Source organism: Grammomys surdaster, unplaced genomic scaffold, assembly GCF_004785775.1.
Source record: "Grammomys surdaster isolate TR1022 unplaced genomic scaffold, NIH_TR_1.0 126133, whole genome shotgun sequence".
NCBI lineage: Eukaryota > Metazoa > Chordata > Mammalia > Rodentia > Muridae > Grammomys > Grammomys surdaster.
The window spans coordinates 206,155-219,321 of NW_021620941.1; positions in this window are offsets into that span (position 1 = coordinate 206,155).

The following is a 13,167-nucleotide window of genomic DNA, read 5'->3' on the forward strand; positions in this document are numbered from 1 at the left end:
TCTCTCTCTCTCTCTCTCTCTCTCTCTCTCTCTCTCTCTCTCTCTCTCTTTCTCATGGTTTTTCTGAGACAGGGTTTCTATATATACCTCTGGCCATCCTGAAACTCTCTATAGACCAGGCTGGCCTTGAACTCAAAGAGATCTACCCACCTCTGCCTCCAGAGTGCTATGATTAAAGGCAGACCACTACTCAGTGAGAGTTTATCTCAACAAAAGGGAAAAGTATCACGGGGATACTTATTGGGTGGAATGATGTTTACTGAGTGCCCCATCAGCTTGGTGCCCATGTCATGGCCATTTCACTAGTGAGAGCAGAGGCAGTGGAGTAAAGAGGCATCTATGCCACTGGAGATGGAAATGGCTCCAGTGGGGTCCTTGGCCTGGTGTGTGAGGGTGAGCATGGAACAAACAGTTCCCAAGCATATGTGACACCATACCGTGTCCCATCCCCTGATTGCTTCATTTTGTCACCAGCCTCTGATACACATGTGCGTTAGGATGAGGACATTCCTGTCATCACTACCTCTGGGTCTCGGTCCAGTCCAACTATGGGTAATCCCTGTCCTGAGCTCTTTATAATCACCTACTCATTGAAGCCTTACTTCGCCCCTTGAGATAGGTTAGATTTTATTATTCCATTTTACAGCTGAGGATATTTTGGCCCAGAGAGGTTAATAACATGTACAAAGGCTCACAGTGACTAAGTTAAGGGGCTTGGAGTTGAATAAAAGCAGTCGGCCTCTCAAACCTGTGCCTTTGGTGAGCGCTAGCTTTTATTGCTTCTACCTGGATGTGCTGTCTGGAGTCGGGACAGTTGATGAGCAGAGCCCTGTGGGGTCTGAGGAAGGCTGTCACTGGGGACAGACTCTCAACTAACATGGCCCAGGAGGAGCCCTGGCTCCTTCCTCTTCAGTCATCTTTGACAAAGCATTGTCTGGCATAAATTGTCTGTTTAGTTGTATTTCTTTTCTGTCAATCTTTGGGATTCCTGAGGGTAAGGACCTTGCTTGGCTAACCTTGCATGCCTTGCTCCTAGCATAGTGTCGGGCTTGTAGTAGGGAGCACATCAACTGCAGTTTGTTGTTGACGTCTGTTCCTTGTGTAGGGACTCAGCCACTGCCATCTCGGTAAGAACCTGGGAAGAGAGGATCATGAACTACCATGCACACCCAGGTCCCAAGTCTGGGCAATTTCAGAATCTTTGTCTTCCTTTTGAGTCAAAAGTACTCTCGCTGAGTTACCTCCCCCACAAACCTGCCCCCAGCTTGGAAACTAGCTAGAAGTTCCTCATGTAAATGTCAAGGGAGAGACAGACCCAGTAGCTCACAGGATTGGTTCAGATGAGTGTGAGGAATAGGCACAGCAGCTCTGGCTGCGAAGGCAGGCTGGCTGGGCTTCTGCTGGCAGCATGGCTGTCTTGGTCACTGTCCCATCTCTGTGGAGAGAGACCATGACCAAGGCAACTCTTATAAAAAAGAGCATTTACTCAGGGACTGGTTTACACTTTCAGAGGTCAATTTTATTATCATCATGGTAGAAAATATGGTGGCTGTCAAACAGCCATAGTGCCAAAGAAGTGTCTGAGAGCTACACCCTGTTCCACAAGCAGGAGAGAGAGAGAGAGAGAGAGAGAGAGAGAGAGAGAGAGAGAGAGGGAAAGAGAGACAGAGAGAGAGACAGAGAGAGAGACAGAGAGAGAGACACAGAGAGAGAGACAGAGAGAGAGACAGAGAGACCAGGTGGAGACTTTGAAAACCCAAAGCCCACTCCTCAATGATATCCCACGTCCTTCAACAAGGCCTCCTGATACTTCTCAAATAGTGCCACTCCTTGATGGCTGAGCATTAAAATCTATGAACCTGAGTGGAACATTCTTATTCAAACCACCACAATGTCCAGTACTTGCTGCTCTATGGTGAAGGTAACTGCATCTCAGGAGCTTCAAGCTCCTTTCTCCTTTACAATGCTCACTTTCTACTGAGAGGCACTTGGAGCTTTTGTCAGGCTCCATGGGAAATGGGCGGGGGGAAGTCTTGGTAACAGGGAGTTCCAGTGTCTGCAGAAACATCTTAGAAGCCAAGCCTTCTAGCCAGGAATCAGAGCAATGAAGAGGCCAGGCTGAAGGACTTGGGGTCATGCATGTGTTCACCACACATTCACTGAGAGCATTTCTGTTAGATGACGGCACCAGGACAACAGCCACATGCATCTCTGAGACAGACTATCTGGAGTTTTTAGTCTGGGTGTGAGGAATATTCTCTTCCTTCACCTCTTCCAGTGTGGATGTGGGTGAATCTCTGACCTTGGGGGTTTTCAGACTGGGGCTAACAATAGCATTTACCCAATGGGTTAGTAGAGAAGTAACAAAGCCAATAATAACATAGGGCCATTTCTTGGCCTACTGTGGGCCCCAGCCTGGGATTGTTCAACCCAAAAGGCAGCTGGTGCCCTCTGGGCAAACGAGGAGAGGAATGTTACTTTACTGGAGTTTCTTAAGATCCAGATTTCCTCATGACTCTGATTCTATCCCAGCATACCCCAGAGCCCTGGTCTTTGGAGAAATATCCTGTTGGTTCTCCTGGTTGAAGTGTAGAACAAGCAGAATGGGATGTGGAGCAGCGCTTTGGGGAATGAGAAACAGGCAGCACCATGGCCAGGGGCAGGTCGCTGTCCGTAGTCCTGATCTCATTTTGGCAAACTTGTGGAGAAAGGCAAGAACCCAAGTGTTTGAAACTGAGCGTGCACAGGTGTGTGTGTTTGTGTGTGTGTGTGTGTGTGTGTGTGTGTGTGTGTACACGCAAGCATATTCACAGTACATGTATGAATGTGTGTATGTACAAGCATGTTCACACTACAATCCATGAGTGTGTGTGCAATAATATGTGTGGGTATGGGTGCACACACGTGAGTGTCTGTGTATGTAGACACAGATGAGAGAATAATTAGCCTCAGTAAAGTGATCTATTTGTCAGCTCCCTAACTCCTACAGACAACAGCATCTCAAAGCATCTCAAAGCCAGGCAGGACGAGAGTCTCGAGGAAGACTGGCACCACTGGATGATGTCCTTAGCTTCCCATAACCCTCTTCCATTCTAAGAGGACCTAAGAAAATCCAACTTTTATCCTTTCCAGAAGAAATTGGAAGGATGTGATCACAGTAGATAACCTCCTCTGACAGCCACCTCTTCCTATGAATCCATAGGAGTATTGAGAGGTAGAAACTTATGTTTCTATGGAGACAGTGAGCGGATGGAGCTGGGTTTGAGTTTGGGCAGTCTGACTCTGGAGTCTTCCTGTCCCGCAGCATGTGGAAGCCAGCTATGCCAAGCATTCATCAGTGAGAGGTCGGCAGACACATTTAGGGTCAGGAGCATGTTGTGCCTGGCCACAGCCAGTTGTGGTAGGCACCACTGTTTATCAAACCAAAAGGAGCCAAAGCACCAGTGAAAGGCAGCTGGTGTGAGTGGGGCATATCACCTGCCAGGGATCGTGGTCTGAAGTTCTGTGACAAGAGTCTAGTGCATAGATACCTGCAGGGTTCGATTAATTTCACTTTAATTCTCTTCTTTACAACAGTATTGTCATGGACAGAGCTGGGTGACTTGTGTCAAGTCCTGGGCGCTCGCTCTCTCTCTCTGTCTCTCTCTCTCTCTCTCTCTCCCTCTCTCTCTCTCTCTCTCTCTCTCTGTCTCTCTCTCTCTCTGAGTGTGTGTGTGTATGTGTGTGCATGAGTGTGCATGCACAGAAACAGGCATTAAGACTATGTTGACTATACTGGGTCTTTACAGTTCTAGGCACAGGGATTTCACCAAAAAAATGGATCTCTCTCTCTCTCTTTCCTCTCCCTCTCTCCTTCTCTCTCTCTCCTAAGTCCTCTTTTTCCTCCTTCTCCCTCTCCCCTTCTTTCTCTCCACTTCCCCTCTCCCCTCCCCAGGCAGCATATTTATGTGACCAGTTCTTAGTTACTGTGTGTTTCTCTAAAGATCCACAGTGTGGCTGACAGGCTGTGACCATGTCATCACAAGATGAGCCATTTTGTGCAGGTTCCCATGTGGCAGAGTCATCGCTTATGCACCTGTCTCTGACTCATGGTGTCATGGCATGTGGGGGTGTGATACCAGCATGGTGCCGGAAGCCAGCTCCCTCTCTCTTCTCACCAAGTTTCTGACTTCCTCTTTCCCATCAGCAAAGTTGTTTGCTTGAAGGGCCCCAGCACCTGGCTCTGCAGACCTTTGTGTGTGCATATTCCCAGACCCGCACTGCTCCCAAGTGACTGGGGACCTTTTGTCAAGCACATATGAAATTAAGTGAAATAAAAATCATATTAAAAATTATTACCATGTAACAGCCATTAGTCTACGCACTGCTGTCAGCCTGTGATGGATTCCTCACTTACTTCAATGAATGTTCTAACGGCAGTGATAAAATCACTCAGAAAAAAAATAGAATAAACGGTTAACCCTCTCCCCATCCACACTTGTTTTCCTTTGAAAAAAAATACAATAAAGATCTTGGCAGAAAGGACTGAGACATCTGTGCCTCTCTGTAATGAGGGACAAGCTGGTTCTGGGGTCCTGAATGTACTTCTCTTTGTTGGGAGAGAATTTTGCTCTTGCCCCAGACATGAACCTCATTTCTTAATCTGGTTCCTGGGGGCTGGGACGAACCAGGCTCTTGCTCAATCAGGTCAGAGAGGGCTATAGTTCTTTAATGCTAGACTTTAAATGAGGTTTATTTCCTAAAACAGATTTACCAGCTCTCTCCACCCCGCCCTGTATGTATAGTGTATTGTGTATGCTGTGGTGTATGTGTGATGTGTGAGTATATGTATGTGGTGTATGTGTATATGTGTATTGTGGTATGTGTGTATGTGTTTGTGTGTGTGGTGTGTATGTGTATGTGGGTGGTATGTGTGGAGTATTAATATGTGTATGCGGTGTGTGAGTGTGTGTGTATGTGTGGTATGTGAGTATGTGTGTGTGGTATATGTCTATGGGGTGTGTGTGTGTGTGTGTGTGTGTGTATGTGTGTGTGTGCTGTGTGCCTGTGGTGTGTGAGTGTGTCTGTCTGTGGTGTGTATGTATGTGATGTGTGTGTGTGTGTGTGTATGTGTGTCTGTGGTGTGTGTGTATATATATGTATGAGTGAAAGATATGTGTGTGATGTGTGTGGTATGTATGTGTGTATGTGGTATGTGTGTAGGTGTGTGTAAGAGATATGTGTGTGGTGTATACAAGTGAGTTTATATCCACACATGGAAGTCAGAGGAAGGTATCATGTCCTACTCTATTGCTCTCCACCTACTGCTTTGTACAGGACCTATGGGTGAACATGTGGCTCACAGTGTCAGCTACGCTCATGACTAATGCGCTCCTGGGATCTGCCTGTCTCTGTTCCTATAATGCGAGGCTATAGGCGTGTCAACCATGCCCAGCCTTTTTTGCCTGGGTGCTTGGATTTGAATTCGTGCCCTTGTGCTTGTACAGCAAGCACTTTTACCTCCCGATGCATCTCCCATCCTCCATCTTGCCTTTTGAAACAGGCTTTCTCACCAGGTCCCAGGGATCCTTGATTGGGCTATGTTGGCTGGCCTGTGAGCCCTAGCGACCTGCCTGTCTCCATCTCTCCCTGAGATCACAAGCATGGTGCTGGAGGTCAAACTCAGGCCCCTCATGTTTATGTGGCAAATTATTGACTGGGCTATCTCAGACATCAACATGTGATAGGTTAGGCTCATTCACTCTGGACCTAGCTGATGACACTGGCCAAAGGTGAAAGAAAAAGGTCAGATTAGAATGACTCATGAAAGGTGGAACATGAGGGACATATAATGAGATTTCTTTTTAAGAGGGAGTGAGGTCTTCTGGATGCTTATGTAGGGGGAACTAGAAGCTGGGGATTATACTCTTTGAGATGGGGGAATGTCCTATGTCTTTATTGGAAGGAAAGAGCTCTGTGGAACGTCTTGGGTTTGGGTAGCCTAGACAAGACTACAGAGCTCCCAAGCCTTCAGAGGCTTGGGGGACAGATGTACCATTCCAGTTGGGGAGAGATCAGGCAGCTGATCAGACCACACATGAGAGAGTCTGTGAGAGAGAAAAGTTTGCAAACACAGTACTGAGGAGACAGTGGGGTGATGGGCAGCTTAGAGAGAAGTGATGCTGCTGGGTGAGGGGTCATGGTGAGGGGCGAGGGGTTATCAGCAAAGCAAGGCATTGAAGTAAACCAGATAGAGCTAAAACAACAGGAATGGAGAAACAGCTCAGTGGTTAAGAGCACGTGCTGCTCTTTCAGAGGACCTAGGTCTTGCTTCCCAGCACCCATACTCATACAGCTCTCTGTAACTTCAGTTCCAGGGGATCCAATGGCTTCTTGGGTACCTTCATGGGTACCAGACACATGTGTGGTATATAGAAATGCATGAAAGCCAACATTCATGTACATAAAAAAAATAAATTTAAAACTTAAAAATGTAAAAATATAATTGAAAAATATGAGTGGTAACAAAAGACCTAACCAAAGCAACTTGGGGAAGGGAGATTTTATTTGACTCATAGTTTTGGGGGTACAGTCCATCATGGTGGGGGATGTCGTGGCAGTAGGGGTGTGAGGCAGCTAGTCACACTGTATACTCAGCCAAAGAGCTAACTGAGACAAACACTGGCACATAACTCACTCTCTGCTTTTTATTCAGTTCAGGACCCCAGCTCATGGCATTGTACCATGCATACTCAGGTGGGTCTTCCCACATCAGTTATACTCTCAGACATGACTAGACATTTGTCTCCTAGGTGATGATTCTAGATCCTATCAGGTTGATGTCAATATCAACCACCACACTGGATTATCTGTTATCTCCTCTCCTAGCCATGAGGCAAGTCCTCACCATGGGCTCTCCATGGTTAATTATTCAGCCAAGGGCTGCCACCTTCACCAACACTGAGCAGAAGCCATGGCCACAAAGGCTGGAGGCCCACTAGATGAGGTGTCTTTGGAGAGATGGACTTAGTGGCCTGAAGATTCCTGAACCATGCAATCTCCTACATATGTGAGTGGCTCTCCTTTATCCCAGCATCCTTGATGGTCCAAGTGACTTGCTAGGCTTCTGTCACAGAACAAAGGATTGTTCCATGCAGCTTCTGGTTTGTGACCCCACAAGGACAGAAAGTCCTCAGCCCTGGTTTACAAACTATGTTGTTGCAATGAAAGCTGGTGGCTAAGAATAGCAGAACTCTATCTTCTCACAGTTCCGGGGTCCAGATGTCTGAAGTGAAGACTTTGGGGGTGCTTGCTTCCTGCTTCTCTAGCTCCACATGAGGCCAGGGATCTTCCATATCCTGGACTTGTGGCTGCACTCTTTCACTCTGCCTCTGAAGTTAGGTGGACTCCTCTTCTCCTCTCTTCTTGTAAGGATTCCAGTACAGCTGGATTAAGGACCACCCATTCTGGTAAGACCTCATCTTACATTGATCATACCCACAAAGGCCCAATTTACAAATAAGGTCCCACTCACAAACACACTGACACTGCTATGTGGCTTTTTGTTTATCTGTTAGAGATAGGCTCTCACGCTGCAGTAGCCCAGACTAGTTTGAGCTTGCTAAGTAGCTCAGGCTGGCCTTAAACAGAAGGCTGCCTTGCATCCCACTTCCCCCTGGGTGCTGGATTACAGGCCTGAGACACCATGTCTGCATGTCTGGCATTTAATGTGGCTTTGTGTGTATGTGTTCATGTTTGTATATGTGTGCCACAATGCCCAATTCTAACAGGGGATTGAACTTAGGCCCCTATGCACTATACTGACTGACCTATCTCCCTGGATTTTGGAGGGACAGAATTTGATACACAGCATCTTCTAATTACCTAGCCCTCTTGGGAAGTTAGTAGGGACCTTTACTCCAAACCATCTTAGCACTGAAACCTGAGAGCTGTCTGAGAAATAACATTAGGGGTGTGAGTATCAATTTACTTTCTGTTGCTATAATAAATGCCATAGCCAAAAACAACAGCCTAGAGAAGGAAAAGGACTATCTATCCATCCATCCATCCATCCATCCATCCATCTATCTATCTATCTATCTATCTATCTATCTATCTATCTATCATCTATTTTCAAGTCATAGTCTGTCATTGAAGGGACAGGAACTCAGCAGAAACCATAGAGAATGCTGCGTACCAGCTTGCTCCCCCAGCCAGATTTCTTATAGAACCCAAAGCCACCTATTCAGGGGTTGCACCTCCCACATTAATCAACAATCCAGACAGTTCTCCATAGACGGCTCAGCAGGCCACTGAGCCTGACACTCCTCAGAATCCACAGAGCAGTAGGAGAAAACTGATTCCTGCGAGGAATGTGCACACACACACACACACACACACACCCCAAACAACAATAAAAAGAAGAAACAGAGCCTGCATTACCAGGGCTGCTGTGATAGTTAACTTTCAGCATCAATTTGACTGTGGGGTCATCTCTGTGACATCTGTGAGAATGTTTTCAGAGAGGTATAACTGATGGAGACCCACTGTGAATGTGGGTGGCACAATCCATAGGTTAGGGGGTCCCCCTAAGTCTGGTGAACATCAGCATTCACTGCTGTTTCAGGATCTAGGAAGGAGGAGTCCCGGCCCTGCAGGCCCACTGCCATGATGGACTGTGTACCCTCGCAAGTCATCAGCCCAAATAAATTGTTCTTCCTTCCCTTAAGTTGCTTCTGTTGTCATAACAATGAGCAAAGCAACTAACACAGCTTCTCTACAGCTCAGAAAGTCACCACACAGAGGTTAGGGCCTCACCTAAATTCATTAATTCATTCTCAGATATTTACTAAAGACCTACTGTGTGCCAGGGATGGCAGGTATCATGGGTTGCCTCATGGAGGGAAATGTTTGCAGATGGATCGTTCTAGGAACCCCAGTAAGCTATGATGACTGCTATTCTAAAATTTCACAGGAGTGATGGAAATATAAGACAGGAGATTAGTCAAGTGCAGGTGGAATAAGAGGAGACCTAAAGGGTTATTTAGGAACCAGGCTAAAAGGGAAGAGCGTGTCTAGTGTTCTAGCAGGTGTGGTCCATATGTGGGTTGGGGTCCATATGTGTTGAAGCCCTGAGACTGTGGCTGCTCACAGAAGTTGAGGAATAGGACAGTTGAAGCTTGAGGAGCAGGTGATGGATGGATGAGCCCTGAGTGTGTCCAGGGATGACTGAGCAGGGCTCCTCATGGAGTCTGACCAGCCTTGGGCAGCTTCATTGTCTAAGATAGGTGATGGTGTTTCTGTGCCCTCAGCCCCGTTGTTCCAATCACTGCATCCTCTGTGGCCTTGTCAGAAGCATGAGAGATGGCCAAGGGGACACTGAGGCAAGAACAAGTGGCACTAACCAGCTGATCCAGTGGGGAAGGAAATGTTCTGGGTCCTTTAAGATCTGGCCTCTCTCCCCTGTCCCTACAATTTCACTTCTTTCCTATCTAGGGTTGGCAGAGAGACTATGCAGGGCTAACCTTACAAGTGAGCAGGTATTGAGAGGTGGGACTGAAGGCTCGTTCTGGGGTCTAAGTTGTTCCTGGACTCCATGGGGTCTGGCTACTGTGACACAGTAAAGACACTGAGGGCCTGGATTAGACATGACACTTGAGCTGGTAGGAAACTCCATAGCTTCCAAGGTCCAGTGGAGGCGGAAGAAAAGTGAAGTTGAGTGTTGAGTGTGCATGTGTGTGTAGGTGTGTGTGTGTTTGTGTGTGTGTGTGATGGTTGGGACCTTATGGTAGGTTTAAAACATGGGAGACTGTGTGCAGCCACGAGAGGGAAGAGGAGGTAGGTGAATAAGTTGAAGGCAAGAATAGTGTCTTAGTTGGGGTTTTATTGCTGTGAAGAGACACCGTGACCAAAGCAATGCTTTTAAAGGACAACATTTCATTGGGGTCAGGCTTATAGGTTCAGAGATTCAGTCCGTTATCATCATAGCAGGAAGCATGACAGGGCAGGCAGACATGGTGCTGGAGGAGCTGAGAGTTCTACACCTTGATCCAGAGGCAACCAGGAGAGACTCTGTTTGGTAGGCATCTAGGAAGAGACTCTCTCTTCTTCATTGTGTGGAGCTTGAGCACTAGAAACCCTCAGGGCCTGCCTATAGAATGACACACTTCCTTCAACAAGGCCACATCTCCTAATAGTGCCACTTTCCACAGACCAAGCATGTTCAAACCACCAAAAATAGGAATGTGCCTGTCTGCATCTGGCCCCATGGACTCACATCTGAGCCACGGAGAGATGTGTTGGCCCAGGAACTGAGAACCGTTTCAACAGAGGACCCCTGGGGCTGGGTGTGATGTAGAGTGGTGTTGTTCTGTGCTCATCCTGCATATCAGTTCTTCATGGGCTACAGGTGATGCAGGGGTCTTTGGGGCCAGGGGACCTGGAGCCTTGATGTCTTAGACAAAGCCCTTTAGCAGAGATACAAAGCTGACCAAGGTAGGACAGGAGAGGTCTAGAGGTGATATTGTCTATGCAGAATCCAAGTTACAAGGTGTCAGTCCCCTGCCACTGTGCTTGTTCTGGGATGATGGAGATGTCAGGGGTATGATGCCCCCTGATCACAGAGGTATGCTGATCGGGTAAGATGATAAGATGGGTCATGGGTCCCCGAGAAAGCATACATAGGGCAGAATTCAGGCAGTTGTGCACACAGCAGAGCCTGGTGTAGGTGAGGGATCTAATCACTAAAGCTACATGCAGAAAGAGCTGTTCACTGACAGTCATCCAAACGCACAGTCAGTACGTCCATGGGACCCTCATGCCTCTAACCCTAGTTCCAATAGTGACATTCACCTGCCTCACCCCTCATGTAGGAGCAGAGACTTAAACTGAGTCCTCTGAGTTGGTTCTTCTAGCCAAGGAGGGAGGGGCATTGCCATTCCCTCCTGTGCAAGTACTGGGAGTCCCCCATTCATTTCTCCCAGGTCAAGTATGGATGACAGTCACTGATAGAGGCAAGGTCCAGGGTAGGATTTGGGTGCGGGGGCAGCCATATCTAGGTATTGCAGATAATTTTGTATAGTCGTGTCTTCATGGTCAATGCCTAAGTCACATAGTGCTCTGAAACCAGATGGCCTGGCCCTAAGCTCTGGCCCTGGGCCACCGAGGAAGAACAATCTTAACTTTTATATACGTCTATTCTTTTGTTTCTAAAATGGAGACAGTAATGGACCCTGCCTATGGAAAACTGTGAGGAGCCAGGAGAGGTCTGAAGAAGTCTGCTGTGGCTTGATATGAAGTGTCCCCCACAGGCTCCTGTATTTGAATACGTGGTCCCCAGATGGAGGGTGCTGTTTTAGAAGGTTGTGGAGCTTCTAAAAGACAAAGTCTTGCTGGAGGAAGTGGATGTTTTACAACCCCACCCAATTTCCTGGCCCCTCTCCTTCCTGAATATTGGTACATTGTGACCAGCCACCTCTGCCCCTAGGAAGCCAGTGATGGACCTATGTGTGAAGGTATCTGTGAGTGAAAACTTTAAACTTCACATTATTCTAGCTTTTTAAAGACTTATTTATTTTTTAGCTGGGTGTAGTGACAGACACCTTTAATTCCAGCCCTTGAGAGACAGAGGCAGGGGGATTTCTGGGAGCTTGAGGACAGCCTTGTCTACATAGTAAGTTCCAGGACAGCCAGGGCTACACAGAGAAACCCTGCCTTGGAAAAGACACAGACAGGGGATGGAGGTGACATATTTATTTATTTTTGAAAGATTCTGTTTTTTTTAATTTTAATTACGTGTGTGTGTGTGTGTGTGTGTGTGTGTGTATCTTAGGTAATGTCATAGAGTAGGACTCAAAGACCACTCAGCTAGACCAAAGTCTGAATTAAGAGTTTTTAAGTAAGCCCCATCTGGAGAGAAATACTTCTCACAAAGCAGCCTTGTCTTGAATGCATTTTACAGAGAACCAAAGAACACAGACAAACCATGTCCTGATTGGCAGTTTCAGGGAGAGGTAAGGCAAGCAAGCAGTTTAACAGAAGCCAAAACCACACAGTTACCCAGGCACTTTGACCACACATCTCCAGAACAGGGCTGGGTACTTTCCCACAGGACTTCTCACAGCAGGAGGCATCCGTTTCTGGTTAAACCAAAGATGGCTCCAGCAGAAGTAAGATGGAGGAAATTGTCTATCACAATTAAACACTATGAACAAAAGCAACTTGGGGAGGAAAGGATTATTTTAGCTTATGACTACATCATACTAAACCACTGAGAAAAGTTAGGGCAGAAACTCCAGGCAGGAACCTGGGGGCAGAAGCTGATGCAGAGGCCACAGAGGTGTTCTGCTTACTGGCTTGCTCCCCATGGCTTGCTCAGCCTGCTTCCTGATAGCACGCTGGACTTCCAGCCCACATGTATTACTGTCTACAGTGAGTTGATTCCTTCCACATCAATCAGCAATCAAAAGAATGACCTAAGGCTTGCCCACAGCATTCTTCCCTGGCCCCTGTGTGTGTGTGTGTGTGTGTGTGTGTGTGTGTGTGTGTGTGTGCCTGTGTGCCTGTGTGCCTGTGTGCCTGTGTGCCTGTGTGTATGTGTGAAAGTCCAAAGTTGATTTTCAAAGGGAAATTTAGCTGATTGTTGGAGACAGATAAGTTGATAAGAATTCAAATGGTGGCCCAGGCACTTCTTAGCTGTGTGATCACAGGGTCAGCCCTGAGGTCCCTGTGACTTGTTTTCCTCTTCTTTGTCACTGGAATAATGGCCTCCCTATTAGGGTGTCTGGGGACTAGCTGTTAAAAATCCACAAAGCTCAGAACAATGCAAGGCCTTGGGGAGGGCTGGAGGTAGCTCTATTGTCTTATCATTAGCATTGTTTAGAGGGAAGCAGTATAGCTTGCTGCTGACAGCGGCAGCTGTTAAAATACACACGCATAGTGGAAACACGAGGGGTGATTCCAGCCAATGCCTGTGGCCTGCAGAGGGCTCTAAGCCAGGGACCTGTGGTCTTTGTTTCTGAGGGTGATATTCACAGGACAGCAGCAGACTCTTGCCTCAACCTGAGCAGGTCTGAAGGGAGTGAAGAGAAATGATTTCTCCGATGGCAGTCTCTGGGAGCCACTGGGCTATCATGTCTCAAAGCCTGCTCTTCAGGAGAACCAGAGCAACATCAGGGGTAGAGGTAGTCA